Raw genomic sequence first — 15,107 nt, 5'->3', positions numbered from 1 at the left:
ATTTCCTCAGAGTTAGGCCAACACAGGAGCCCCAAATCAACTCGTTGGCAATTAGCTGTGTCTTGCTGATACTGAGTGGCTCCCTGTATTAGACCAGGTGGAAGCCAGCCAGTAAATGTCTTCAGCTGCTCTTAGTCAAATTCCTCAAGGGGATTCTAGGGGCTCCCAGTTCCTAACACTCTCCAAAATTATTCCTCTGAAGGATTTGACTGGATACACTTTGCACATTCAGTCTTTTTTCAGTCACTTTTCTGATCTATACATGTCAAAATAAGTGGACTTCAGAGTAACAGATGCTTGTCATGACATAAACACCTGAAAGCATAGGACCTGCCAGGATATCACTCCCTCCTCTGCTACACTGAACTGCTGTCTGTTGTTACATGAAATGAGGGAGGTTTTACATGCAACTCTGAAAATGAATTCTCAGGTGGGTGTGATCCCTACTGTAGCAAAACTTGACCCTTGCTTGGTGAGAAGAGACCGCTAACTTCACCATTATTAACTTTCAAATACCTTTAGGCCCAACAGTAAGCCTGTTCTCTATCCCTTTCCTATTTTCCATTCTCTTCCACTATTAAAAACAATCCTCTACAGTGGAGGCCATCCTTTTTCCTCCCAGCAATATCCTCAGCCAAGATCATGAGCAAATCAGTTATAAGCATGTTGTTGGTCAAGACTTAAGGATGTTTGTTCAGTCGGTACTGTGGACGTGGTCATTTCTGAAATGCCATGTCCCGTCAGAAGTGGTGGATGTGAGGTGGCCTCACAATAATCCAAATGCTGATACTCGAGAAACCTGTGAAGTTCTAAGAAAGGACGAGGTCTTGTGACAACTGGGAGGTCTCCCAACTTCCTGGGCCACTTGAGAAGTTCTGAGCATGTTGCTACATGCTGGTTGACTCAGGGCTTTCTCCTGCTGTTTTGTTTCTTGTGGTGGCTGCTTAACCCCAAAGAATGCAGGGAGGTTCCATAGTGAAAGTGTCTGAGTTTTTCCAAGAGACACTGTAAAACCAAAACTTTTTCCTCCTCTCCAGGAGAACATTTTAGGTTCTGTTTTGCACAACTGATTTCCAAACTTGAAGATTAGCAAGCATGGGTCAACCCCTACAGAAGCTATCTGTTGAAGTGAGGGCCTTTGAGGCATACAAGAGAGAACCCAGCCTGCGACATCCCAGTTTTCCTATTATTCCACTGTTAATATCTGATCTAAAATCACTTCTGAGTGTAAAAGATCACAGTTGTTCCTAATACGAGCACTACCTTAAGTTTATATTTTATTCAAGCATCTTTTACCAAGATATTGGGTGTTTTGGGTTTTTTTCTGGATACTGGGAAAACATTGGCTTTTTATTCTTTTATTGTTCCAGATACCTTTAATTTTCCATGTTACTGGCTTTATTCTGTTGGGTTGAAATTATTTTTTGTTTCTCTAGAAGAGCACAAGTCTTATGCACCTTATTACTGGCAAGAAAAAGGGAGAACTTTCAGCCTTAAGTAACTTCTCCATCTCTGGCAAAGTATAAAATGATCAGACAAATGTGAAGGTGCTGTTCTACACAGAAATAGTATACTGGGGACAAGATATTCATTGTTGCCTTAACTCTGGGATGAAGAATGGGATAAAATGATAAAGACCGTTTTAAAATCAGAAAGGAACACATGAACGGTTTGGATTTTTTTTTTTAATTCTTATTTCTAAATAATAACCTCACCTTTCTTCTGGAAGCTCAGTCAGACACCAGCTAATGCATGGTTTCTCAAAAATACCATGCATGAGAATCAAGGGAGTGCTTGTTAAAAATGCCCATCGTTGGGGTGCCTGGGTGGCTCAGCTGGTTAAGCATCCAGCTTTGGCTCTGTTCACGATCTCACAGTTTGTGGGTTTGAGCCCCAAATCAGGCTCTGGGCTGACAGTGTGGAGCCTGCTTGGGATTCTCTTTCCTTCTGTCTCTGTCCCTCCCCTACTTGTGCTTTCTCTCTCAAAAATAAATACATAAACTTAAAAAAAAAATGCCCATTGTTGAGACACCACCAAGGGGGCTAGGAGTCTGCATCTCTAAGTTCCCTGGGTTATCCTGATATACTTCACTGTTTGAGGGCCACTGATACCAATCATTGTACAGTCTTTATTAATATCACAGAAAGACTAACATGAATTTATGTAATAACAACTCATTATGAGTTAATATTGTCCCATTTTTGTGCAATCCCCAGGTTATGATATGGGTGTTTTTCCCTGCTCACTTTCTCCCAGATCTGCTTTAAATTTGAACAAGCTAAGCACATCTTGAGGCTCAACTGCACTATTTTTCCTCAAAAGGAATCAACCTGTCACACAATGTCAGTAATCTGAAGTTCTGCCTTGAGATCTGCACTAACCTGAAATCATGACTGACCTTTTCAGCGGGGACCTTACTTAGATTTCTGTTGCCCCATCCCAAGTCTCAGGTACACAGGAGTTAGAATTTCTCTCAGCATGGATTGGACAGTCTAGCTTATGACACAAAAATGTCAAATTTCCAAACCCTAAAATCAGAATTAGGTAAGAAAAAAGCTCCAAATGAAGAAACCGGCTCATTTATTCCTACTTCATTCTATAAATTCCTCTCTAATATTCTATCAGTGGAAAAACAACTCTGTTTCCTGCTAAAACATCAGTATTGCCACCCCTTGACACAGCGGGTTGAACAGGGTAAGTTTAATATAAAGAATTACTTAATTCTGATGAGTGCCTATAGGATATAAGGAAATTTGATACCCTGAGCTAAGGGAGAGTACCTAAGGAAAGACAATCTGGGAAAGGGTCCCCTTCCCCAAGGCTTGGGTTCAGACCTCACTGGAGAACTTAGTGCACTCTCAGCAGAAGAATGTGTTGGTTTACCCAGGCCAGAGCTGGTCTGCAATCCCTGGGCAAGCAGGAAACAACCCTCCAGAGCACAAGCTGGGTACAGTCTGTCAGCAGCCAATGGCAAGGATGTTCACAAGCAGTGGGGACCTGCGTGGGGTGGGGGGAGGCAGCCTCTCAGTGGAAACCATCTGAGTCGCAGGTGATCTGCATGGTGGAGCAGGTGTTGGCAGAATCACCGAAGCAAAGCATGAATCCTTCAGGGAACAGGCTTCTCGTCCACAGGGCCGGGAGATGGCTATCGCCTGTTAAGGCTGCAAGGTCATCAAGACAATCCATGGTTGGGGCAGAACTCCATCAGATGTCCCATACACACACTACTCATTCACCAGCCAAATCAGCAGGACAGTCCTTTTCTTCCCTCCTGCTCCTCCAGTGCCCTCGGCTGAGAAAGCCTAACATCACAGTCACCGTAACGGAGATGGAAGCGATCTGTCCACTACTGCAGAACATACATTCAAGAGTAGACATGGAGCGAAGACGCAGTAAGGTGATAACTGACACAGATTTCTCCCTCTGGATTATCACCCTAGCGTCATCTTCTGGCACCATAAAGAATTCTGTAGTTGTTAATTCTTTAAGAACTACTTCCATGACAACAAAGAAAAACCAGTGACTTCAGACCTCTTGAAGGAGAAGGTATCAGAAGGAAAGCAAGTTCTCAAACGAGATTCCTACGCCCATATTCCTCAAAGTGCCTAAAGCAACAGATTTAGACTTAGGCCTATTTAGGAACATACATAACTTCTGTATCTGTTCATCTCTGCCTTGCTCTGCTTCCATGTCCCTCTACGTCTCCTGGTGTGTCCAGGGGGGTAAGCCTCTGTCTCTGGGTGTGCTTTGCTCCACCTCACCCTCTACACGTGTCCTCGTCCTGCCCGTCCACTCCCAAAGGGAGTCCAATTATATCCTTTCTTTCTTTTTCTTTCTGGTGACTTACAAAGGATCAAGTGGGAATGAGTAAAGAACTAAAGCAAAGACCTGTGAGTAAAGTTAAAAACATGCATTTTTTTCATTTTCAAGAAAAAAAAAATCCAAGCTAAAAAACAGATACCTAAAGGAATATTTTGCAATATGTCTAAATGTGTATAAGAATGAAAGAGAGTAATGTCCCTTCTCTAATTAGAACAGAATACAGGATTTGACTATATTATGTGATAAGAGGAGCTGAGTTGGTAAGAAGGAACAAGCCAGCAAAGAGGGTTCAGAGCACTAGAATGGGAATTTAAAATACCAATCTTCCTTTCTGACACTTAAAAGAAAAAAAAAAAAAAAAAAGAACACAGATCCATGTGGTATCACATGGATTTATTAAAGGGCAAGAAGACAGTCTGATGTCCATCCAGGACTAGGATTCTGTGCCAATAGACAGGTAGAAAAGGAACTTCAGCTTAGGATAGAAACACATTTTCAAAGTTTACTCCAGAAGTTTCATAATGAAGTTAATAATAAACTCAGTTTAATAATGTATCACTGAATGTGTTTTGATGTTATTATGTAAAAGTCCAAAGAAACTTCACCCTAATCAAGGAATAATTTTTTTTAAGTTTATTTATTTTGAGAGAGACATGGACAGTGTGAGTGTGGGAGGGTGAGAGAGAGGAGACAGGGAATCCCAAGCAGGCTCTGCACTGCCAACACAGAGCCCAACATAGGGCTTGAACCCATGAAATCGTGAGATCATGACCTGAGCCGAAACCAAGAGTCAGATGCTCTACTGACTGAGCCACCCAGGTGCCCCCAAGGATAATCATTTTAATCTGAGTTTAAAACCCTGAGCAGTCATATATTGTCACGTTGAGAATGCAACTCCTCTTATTTCTCCATTTTTCCTTCTTTTAAAAATGGATTCCTTGACCTTTTCTACAAATCTTACTGAAGACTTGTTTTTGAATACATTTTGAAAATGATGTAACAGGGTTTAAGAACAAATTGTAGGGTGCCTGGGTGACTCAGTCGGTTGAATGTCTGGCTCTTGATTTCAGCTCAGGCCATGATCCCAGGGTGCTGGAATCAAGCCCCATGTTGGGCTCTGTGCTGAGCGTGGAGCCTGCTTGGGATTCTCTCACTTTCCCTCTGGCCCTCTCCCCTGCTCGTGTGCTCTTTCTCTCTCAAAAAAAAAAAAAAAAAAAAAAGTAAATAAAATAAAATAATAAAATAAAAAATAAAAATGTGCCTCCACAGGTAGATAAAATAATAAAATAAAATAAAAAAATAAAAATGTGCCTCCACAGGTAGATAAGAGAGTAAGCATCTTTGAAGGGCACAGTGGGAAACGTGCATGCTCATCATCACTCTGGATACTTAAGTTTGCACACTGGCCCAGCTAATTTTGAAGGTATAGGAGTTGCCTGCTAAGAAAAGTAGAACCACAGCTCTTCAGGTCAAATTGATCAGAAGTCAGTGGGAGGTAGCTTACAAAAAGTCTTCTGTCCATAATGCATAAATGCAAATATGCATGACACATGAATACAAATCAGCAATAAAAACAATCCAAGTTTTTAAAGCTTGGCAAAAGAAGTAGACATTTCACAAAGGAAGATATATTGTTGGTCAAGAAGCACATGAAAAGGTGAGGAACATATTTAAATCATCAGAGAAATATAAATTCAAACCATAAAAGATTCCATTACCCACTTGCTAGGGTGACTAAAATCAAGTGTTGGTGGGTCTGTGGAGCAAATGAGGTTCTTATGCTTTGCCGGTGAGTGTGTAACACACTAGAAAACTGATAGGTTTTTACAAAATTATACATATATTTACTCTACAGTGTAGCAACTCCCCTTTTTTTCTTTTTGAGAGAAAGGGTACAAGTGAGTGAGGGACAGAGAGAGAGAGAATCCTGGGAGAGGGGGAGAGGAAGAGGAGGAGAGGGAGGGAGGAAGAGGAGAAGAGGGAGGGAGGAAGAGGAGGAGAGGGAGGGAGGAAGAGGAGGAGAGGGAGGGAGGAAGAGGAGGAGAGGGAGGGAGGAAGAGGAGGAGAGGGAGGGAGGAAGAGGAGGAGAGGGAGAAGCAGCGCTCACACGAAGCAGGGCTCCAGCTCACTGGATGTGGGACCAGAACTCACTAATCATGAGATCATGACCTGAGCTGAAGTCAGATGTTTAATGACTGAGCCACCCAGGTGCCCCAGCGATTCCACTTTTAGATAATAACTCTGGAGAAATGAATATATCTCCATAAAAAGATTTGTAGAAGAATGTTAATAGAAGCTTGAATCACAATATTCAAAAAACTCAAAACAGCTCAAATCTCCATCAACAGGTTAACAAATTACCATTAGCAGTACATTAATACAGTGAAATAGTATTCATCAGTAAAAAACAACTATTGGGACGTCTGGGCAGCTCAGTCAGCTGAGCATCTAACACTTGATTTCCGCTGAGGCCATGATATCACCGTTTATGGGATTGAGCCCTGCATTGGGTTCTGCGCTGACAGTGTGGAGCCCGCTTGGGATTCTCTGTCTTCTCTCTCTCTCTGCCCCTCCCATGCTTGAATGTGCATGCATTCTCTCTCCCTCTCCCTATCTTTCAAAATAAATAAACTTAAGGGGCACCTGGGTGGCTCAGTTGGTTAAGCATCCGACTTCGGCTCAGGTCATGATCTTGCAGTTCGTGGGTTCAAGCCCTGCGTCAGGCTCTGTGCTGACAGCTCAGAGCCTGGAGCCTGCTTCAGATTCTGTCTCCCTCACTCTCTGCCCCTCCCCCACTCGCGTTCTGTCTCTGTCTCTCAAAAATAAATAAACATTTAAAAATTTTTTTTAAATAAATAAACTTAAAAAAATAGAAAGTAGGGGCGTCTGGGTGGCTCAGTAGGTTCAGCATCTGACTTCAGCTCAGGTCATGATCTCATGGTTTGTGGGTTTGGACCCCTCATCAGTCTCTGTGCTGACAGCTCAGAGCCTAGAGCCTGCTTCAGATTCTGTCTCCCTCTCTCTCTCTGCCCCTTCCCCACTCGTGCCCCGTCTGTTTCTCTGTCTCTCAAAAATAAATATTAAAAAAATTTGTTTTAATAAAAATAAATAAATAAATAAATAAATACAAAGTAAAAAACAACTATTGATATACATGTAACAACGTCAATGAAAATCATTACGTTAATTAATCAAAAGAAGTTACAAAAAGTTCGTACCGTATGATTCCACATATCAATTTCTAGAACTGGCAAAACTAATCTATAATGATAGAAATGAGAAAGTGGTTGCCTGGGAATGGGGGGAAGCTAATTGAAATGGAATGCAAGAGAACCTTCTAGAATGATGGAAATAATCTGTTGTAGCTTCCTTTCAGTGGTAGTTACATGAGTATATAAAAATTGTCAAAATTCATCAAAATGAACATTTAAGACCTATGTATTATATTGACTGTGGGTTATACCTCAACTTTAAAAAACAGTGGAGAAAAAAGTGAGAAACTAAGGCAAATTAGTTATCTGTTATTGACTAAATGGGTAACTGGGTTTTATCCTTCATGCAGTTATTAGAGATCCTGAAGACAGACACTCCCAGGTATTTTTATCATAGCTAGGTGTAGTTTAAGCTGCTGTAACAAAGAGATTTTTAAAAAGAAATACAGAGTGTGGTTCAAGATGATGACATAGAGGCTTCAGGCTCACTTCCTCCCATGGACACACTGAACCATACCTACATATGGAACAATTCCCTGGGGGGTGGGGGGGCAGAAATCCAGAAACTAGCTGAACTACTCCTATACATCAGGTAAATGAGAAATGGCGGGGGTGGGGGACCCATATCAGAACAGGTAGGAGAGGATAAGACACAATCTCACAAAACTCCACCCCAGGCATAACAACACACAAGCAGGAGGGAACCCACAACTCCCAGCTTCTCCCTGAGGAGTGAAAAGATTTGAACACATATCTGTCACCCCAACTTTTAAGATTTCCAACTGAGAGACAGCCCCCAAAACATCCAGCTCTGAAAGACAATGGGGCTTTCATACACAAGCCCCACAAGGGTATAGCAAACTAAGAAACTGTTCTTAATGGATTCACACAGACTCACTGCACCTATTTCCCCAGGACCCAGTGCAGGGGCAGCAGACCGAAAAACAGGTCTTTCTGTGAAAGAGGCCTATTTGCACATCTTAAAAGCTGTGGCCTGAAGTCCAGGTTGTAGGTTCGAGCCCCATATTGGGTGCAGACATTACTTAAAAATAAAATCTTTAAAAAAAAAATCAACAGATACATGAAAAGGTGCTCAACATCACGAATCATCAGGGAAACCCAAATCAAAATGACAATAAAGTACTACCTCACACCTGTTAGAATGTCTATTTATCAAAAAGACAAGAAAATAACAAGTGTTGGTGAGGATGTGGAAGAAAGAGAACCCTTGTGCATTGTTGGTGGGAATGTAAATTAGTACAATCACTATGGAAAATAATATGGAGGTTTCTCAAAAAGTTAAAAATAGAACTACCACATGATTCAGCAATTCTACTTCTGGGTATTTATGTGAAGTAAACAAAATCACTATCTCAAAAAGATATCAGCATTCCCATGTTCATGCAACATTACTTACAATAGCCAAGAGATGGAAACCACCCAAGTGTCCATCAATAGATGAGTGGGTGAATGAGGTGGGTGAAATGGGTGAACGTTTCCAGAAAATACAGACTTTCAGTTATAAGATAAATAGGTCCTAGGGATACAATGCAAATGGTTGACTATAGTTAACAGGGCAACATTATGACTAGATTGCATTATGTATTCCAAAGTTGCTAGGAAAATAGATCTTAAGAGTCCTCATCACAAGACAAAAAATTACAACTCAACATGAAAAGAAAAAAAAAGCGCACACACACACACACACACACACACACACACACACAATCCAGTTAAAAGAGGGCAGAAAACATGAATAGACATTTTTCCAAAGAAGACATACAGATGGCCAACAGACACATGAATAGACGCTAAACATCACTCATTATCAGGGAAATGCAAATCAAAATCACAATGAGATATCACCTCACACCTGTCAGAATGGCTAAAATCAAAAGCTCAAGAAACAACAAATGTTGGTAAGGATTTGGAGAAAAAGGAACACTCCTGCACTGTTGGTGGGAATGCAAACTGCTGCAGCCACTGTGGAAGATAGTATGGAGGTTCCTCAAAAAATTAAAAACAGAACCACCCTGCAATCCAGTAACTGCACTACTGGGTATTTACCCAAAGAATACAATAACACTAATTCAAAAGGATATATATATAGCACTATGTTTATTGCAGCGTTATTTACAAGAGCCAAATTATGGAAGCAGCCCAGGTGTCCATCAATAGATGTATAGATAAAAAATATGTAGTGTGTATATACAATGGAATATTATTTGGCCGTAAAAAGAATGAAATCTTGTCATTTGCAACAATATGGATGGATCTAGACAGTATAATGCTAAATGAAACAAGACAGAGAAAGACAAATACCATATGATTTCAGTCATATGTGAAATTTAAAAAGCAAATGAACAAAGGGTAAAAAAAAGAGAGAAACCAAAAAAAGACTCTTAACTCTAGAGAACAAACAGATGGCTACCAGAGGTGGGAAGGGGGATGGGTGAAATAGGTGAAGGGGATTAAGAGCACACTTATCATGAACACTACTAATGTATGGAATTGGTGAATCACTACATTGTACACCCAAAATGAATATCACACTGTATGTTAACTACACTGGAATTAAAATAAAATAAAAATTAGGGACACCTGGGTGGCACAGTCTGTTAGGTGTCTCACTCTTGATTTCAGTTCAGGTCATGATCTCATGTTTCGTGGGTTCAAGCTCCACGTTGGGGTCCTTGCTGACAGTGGGGAGCCTGCTTGGGATTCTCTCTCTCCCTCTCTCTCTCTGCCCTTCCCCTATTCTCTCTCAAATAAACTCAAAAAAAAAAAAAAAGAAAAGAAAAAGAAAAGAAAAATTAAGAGAAAAAACAGTGTTTTTAAAATAATATTTTCAACTGTATTTGAGTCAGCAAAATAATTAGAAATCTATATATAAAAGAGATAGAAAACTCTGCATAATTCTAAATTGTTAATGCCAGAAGTCTCCAGTAGAGAGAAAGAACTGTAATACTTACTGTGGTCTATACAGCTTTAAAATGTACTCAAAATATTCCCACTTTTAGGGGTGTCTGGGTGGCTCAGTCGGTTAAGTGTCCTACTTCGGCTCAGGTCATGATCTCGTGGTTCGTGAGTTTGAGCCCTGTGTTGGGCTCTGTGCTGACAGCTCAGAGCCTGGAGCCTGCTTCAGATTCTGTGTCTCCCTCTCTCTCTGCCCCTCCCCGACTCGTACTCTGTCTCTATCTCAAAAATAAATAAAATGTTTTTAAAAATATTCCCACTTTTAATTTTTTCATCTATTATTCTATTTGGATGCCTACATAGGGAAAGTGTGTAGAGCACAAATACCATGTAACTTAAGAATTATCTGTATTTTTATGTGATATAATAGCATTTTCAAACATTAGGTTCTACCCCTTCTTATTACTGAATGAATTAAGAACACAGTATGTGCTTGTGGCAGACATTCAGGGACTATCTTAGTCACTGCCTCCTTACAGTTTGCTGCCAGTTTGAGTGTCAATTTCCCATCACAGGACAGGGAATAAACACAGATCAGTTTCTGTCATTAATGATAATCCTTTTCTCATTGCTAGCAATTGGTTTAGACTGATCATAGGATCCAATTCTAGACAGATAAACAAAAGATGTATCTGACAAATTATTTCTGGAAAAGATTTCCTCAAAGATTTAAGAAACCATGCAGGGTGAAATGGAATCTTAATCTTTTTTTGGATACCTCCTTGTCTGGATGTAATGTCTCGTTATGTCTTTCAAAAATGAATTACAACTTAAGTTCAGGTAAGAAGGCTACTCCTGCCACTAGGGCTTCAGCAGGTGGTAGATACATACTTCCAGAAGCAAAGCGTCATTGATGGCATCCAAACCTATGCCTGGCTTCTGATAACCATCATGACACCAGGAAGAAAGCTTAGAGCAGTTCCACACACCAGCCCACCAGAGACTATCAGCATCCTGCTTCCTTGGCTCCACCAGCTCCTGAAATGTTCTCAGTGCTGTCAAACTCTGCTGACACTGGTCTCATTCGCACCGTACTCCAAGACCTCCTTGAGCCAGGAAATTGCCTCTCCTGTCTCTGGATGGTCCATTCCATCCTCAGCACCGTGACAATCTGGCAGAAGTGCTAGATGAAATTCTGCTATCCTTTAGCTTTTCCTACAGAGTTCCTATCAGACTGAGATCAGCCAGACCCTGACCTCATCACAGCCCCCCAGGGCAATGGGGATCTTGGCAGATTCACTGCAAAGAGGTACAAATCTATTGTCAAGCACAAGACAGCTTTCTACTCCCTCTATCTTCCTGTACTGCTGCCATGTATGTGGCGTGCACGGACGAAGAGAAAGAACATGCCAATGCCAATGCCAATAAGATCCTGAGATGGGGGAGTTCTTTCAGATTCAGGATGATTATCTTGATCTCTTTGGGGACCCAATGTGACAGGCAAGATTGGCACTGACATCCAGGACAACAAATGCAGCTGGCTGATAGTTCAGTGTCCGCAGCGGGCCTCTCCAGAACAGCACCGGGTCCTTCAGGAGAATTATGGCCGAGGATGTACCCCGGGTGAAGGCACTATATGAGGAGCTGAACCTGCCAGTTGTGTTCACACAGTGTGAAGACAGCTAAAGCCACCCTATGAGCCTCATCAAGCAGTAGGCCATGCCTCCACCTCTAGCCATCTTCCTGGGGCTAACACACAAGATCTATAAGAGGAAAAAGTGACCTAGAGATTGTGAGGGTGGGAGAGGGAGGCTCTCAGTAAACTATCTAAACTTAAAAAAACAAAACAAAACAAAACAAAAAAAAACCTGGTACCTGAATGTTGTTACTGAGCCACTGAACCAACCAGTCTTGTAGCCATTCTGCCTCTGGACTATTGTGTTTTTTTTTGTAAAGGACACCTCTGGACTATTTCTTTTGTGAAGGACTAAATTTATCTTTAAGACAGTTGATTTAGGGTGCTCTGTTAGTAATAATGGAAGGTACAAATTTCAATTTTTGTAGGAGTTATATAATTCAGGTGTAGACTTTAAGTAGATCATTTATTTTGATGTATTGATATAGAGATCTGTTTTCTGTACATTTTGACATACATAGTTTGAACATTATAAATCAGCAAGAAACATATGGGTACACTTTCTTAAATTGCTGTATCACTGACTTAAGAAATTAACTTTTGAACCTGATATAATGGCAGCATACCTCCCTTTTTATAATGCTTAACATAAATTCTGTTGAGTTAATTTAATTTACATTATTATTCATGAATCATTGCTACAATGCTAGTTGACAATATTTGGTATGACGTAAGGGTATACTTTTATTTGCATTCAAATGATTGTCTGGTAGGCTCTATTATTGCATAATTTTCCCCCTTTCTACTGAGCTGAAATGTCAATTTTTTTCATGTATTAAAAACACCCAGGGGCGCCTGGGTGGCTCAGTCGGTTGAGCGTCCGACTTCGGCTCAGGTCATGATCTCACGGTCGGTGAGTTCGAGCCCCGCATCGGGCTCTGTGCTGACAGCTCAGAGCCCGGAGCCTGTTTCAGATTCTGTGTCTCCCTCTCTCTCTGACCCTCCCCTGCTCATGCTCTGTCTCTTTCTGTCTCAAAAATAAATAAACCTTAAAACAAAAAACAAAAAACAAAAAAAAAACACCCATGGCTCCCGTTAAAAATAAATGAACAAAAATGAAGATATAATAACCATAAATACCTTGGAATAAACCTAACCAAAGAGGTGAAAAATCTATACACTGAAAACTATAGAAACCTTATAAAAGAAATTGAAGAAGACACACACACACAAAAATGGAAAAATATTCCATGCTCATGGAATGGAATAATGTTGTTAAAATGTTGATACTACCCAAAGCAATCTACATATTCAATGCAATCTCTATCAAAATGACACCAGCATTCTTCACAAAGCTAGAACAATCTTAACTAATCTTAAACTAATCTTAAACCTTAAATCTTAGTTAATCTTTTAACTAATCTTAAAATTAGAACGGAACCAGAAAAGACCCCAAAATAGCCAAAGCAACCTTGAAAAAGAAAACCAAAGCTGAAGGCATCACAATTCCAAATTTCAAGATGTATTACAACGCTGTAAACATCAAGACAGTATGGTACTGGCACAAAAACAGACACATAGATCAATGGAACAGAATAGAGAACCCAGAAATGGACCCACAAACATATGGACAACCAATCTTTGACAAAGCAGGAAAGAATATCCAATGGAATAAAGACAATCTCTTCAGCAAGTGGTGCTGGGAAAACTGGGCAGTGCAGTCCAGATGTGCAGAAGTGCAGTGCAGTGCAGACGTGCAGAAGAATGAACCTGGACCACTTTCTTACACCATACACAAAAATAAACTCAAAATGGATGAAAGACCTCAATGTAAGATAGGAAGCCATCAAAATCCTCGAGGAAAAAGCCAGCAAAAACCTCTTTGACCTTGGCTGCAGCAACTTCTTACTCAACATGTCTCCAGAGGCCAGGGAAACAAAAGCAAAAAGGAACTATTGGGACCTCATCAAGATAAAAAGCTTCTGAAAGCAAAGGAAACAATTAGCAAAACTAAAAGGCAACCGATGGAATAGAAGATATTTGCAAATGATATATCAGATAAAGGGTTAGTATCCAAAATCTATAGAGAACTTATCAAACTCAACACTCAAAAAACAAATAATCCAGTGAAGAAATGGGCAAAAGACATGAATAGACACTTTTCTAAAGAAGACATCCAGATTGCTAACAGACACATGAAAAAATGCTCAACATCACTCATCATCAGGGAAATACAAATTAAAACTACAATGAGATACCACTTCACACTAGTCAGACTGGCTAAAATTAACAACTCAGGCAATGACATATGTTGGCAAGGTTGTGGAGAAAGAGGAACCCTTTTGCACTGCCAGTGGGAATGCAAGCTGGTGCAGCCACTCTGGAAAACAGTATGGAGATTCCTCAAAAAACTAAAAATAGAACTATTCTATGACCCAGCAATTGCACTACTAGGTATTTATCCAAGGGATACAGGTGTGCAGTTTCGAAGGGACATATGTACCCCAATGTTTATAGCAGCACTATCAACAATAGCCAAAGTATGGAAAGAGCCCAAATCTCCACCGATGGATGAATGGATGAAGAAGATGTCATATATATAAATACAATGGAGTATTACTCGGCAATCAAAAAGAATGAAATCTTGCCATTTGCAACAATGTAGATAGAACTAGATTGTATTATGCAAAGTCAAATTAGTCAGAGAATGACATATCATATGACTTCACTCATATGTGTAATTTAAAATACAAAACAGATGAACATAGGGGAAGGGAGGCAAAAATAATATAAAAACAGGGAGGGGGACAAAACATAAGAGACTTAAATACAGAAAATAAGCTGAGGGTTGCTGGAGGGGGTGTGGGTGGGGGGAAGGGCTAAATGGGCAAGGGGCATTAAGGAAGACACTTGTTGGGATGAGCACTGGGTGTTATATGTAGGGGATGAATCACAGGATTCTGCTCCTGAAATCATTATTGCACTATATGCTAACTCGGATATAAATTTTAAAGGTTAATAAATTTAAAAAATAAATAAATAAAGATATAATAATTGAACTGAAATTTGAGTTTTCCCAAAGATAGAGCTTGAGATTTAATTCCAACTTCATGGTCTATCAAAACAAAAATATCAAAACTCTTTGGAGAAATATATAACGGAATACAGAGTTTCCAGGATATACTATTCACATCATCCAGGTTAGAATCCAAAATTACTTGACATAGGAAAAAGAAGCAATTTGTGACCCAATCTCAAGAGAAAAGACAATCAGCAAAGAGCAACCCTGAGATGACCCACAGGCTAGAATTAGCACAAAAAGATTTTAAACCACAAAAGATTTTAAACCATTTTAAACTACTATAAATATGCTCAGTGAGACAAAGGAAAATGTTTGTTAATGAAGGTGCATAGTGAATCAAAGAGATAGGAAATCTCAAGATAAATAAAAACTATACAAAGGAAACCAAGTAAAATTATCAGGTAAACATATAATACCTGAGATGAAAAATACACTGGA

General features: G+C 40.1%; 1 pseudogene; it reads left to right on the top strand.

Annotated features, from left to right (window-relative positions):
* The first annotated feature begins 3,377 nt into the window (after positions 1 to 3,377).
* LOC122218478 lies at positions 3,378 to 11,733 on the top strand (annotated as a pseudogene).
* The last annotated feature ends 3,374 nt before the right edge of the window (positions 11,734 to 15,107 follow it).

The sequence above is a fragment of the Panthera leo genome, chromosome B1, assembly GCF_018350215.1.
Source record: "Panthera leo isolate Ple1 chromosome B1, P.leo_Ple1_pat1.1, whole genome shotgun sequence".
In the NCBI taxonomy this organism is placed as follows: Eukaryota; Metazoa; Chordata; class Mammalia; order Carnivora; family Felidae; genus Panthera; species Panthera leo.
The sequence above is the reverse complement of the archived record's forward strand: the minus strand, read 5'-3'. Positions and strand labels throughout refer to the sequence as shown.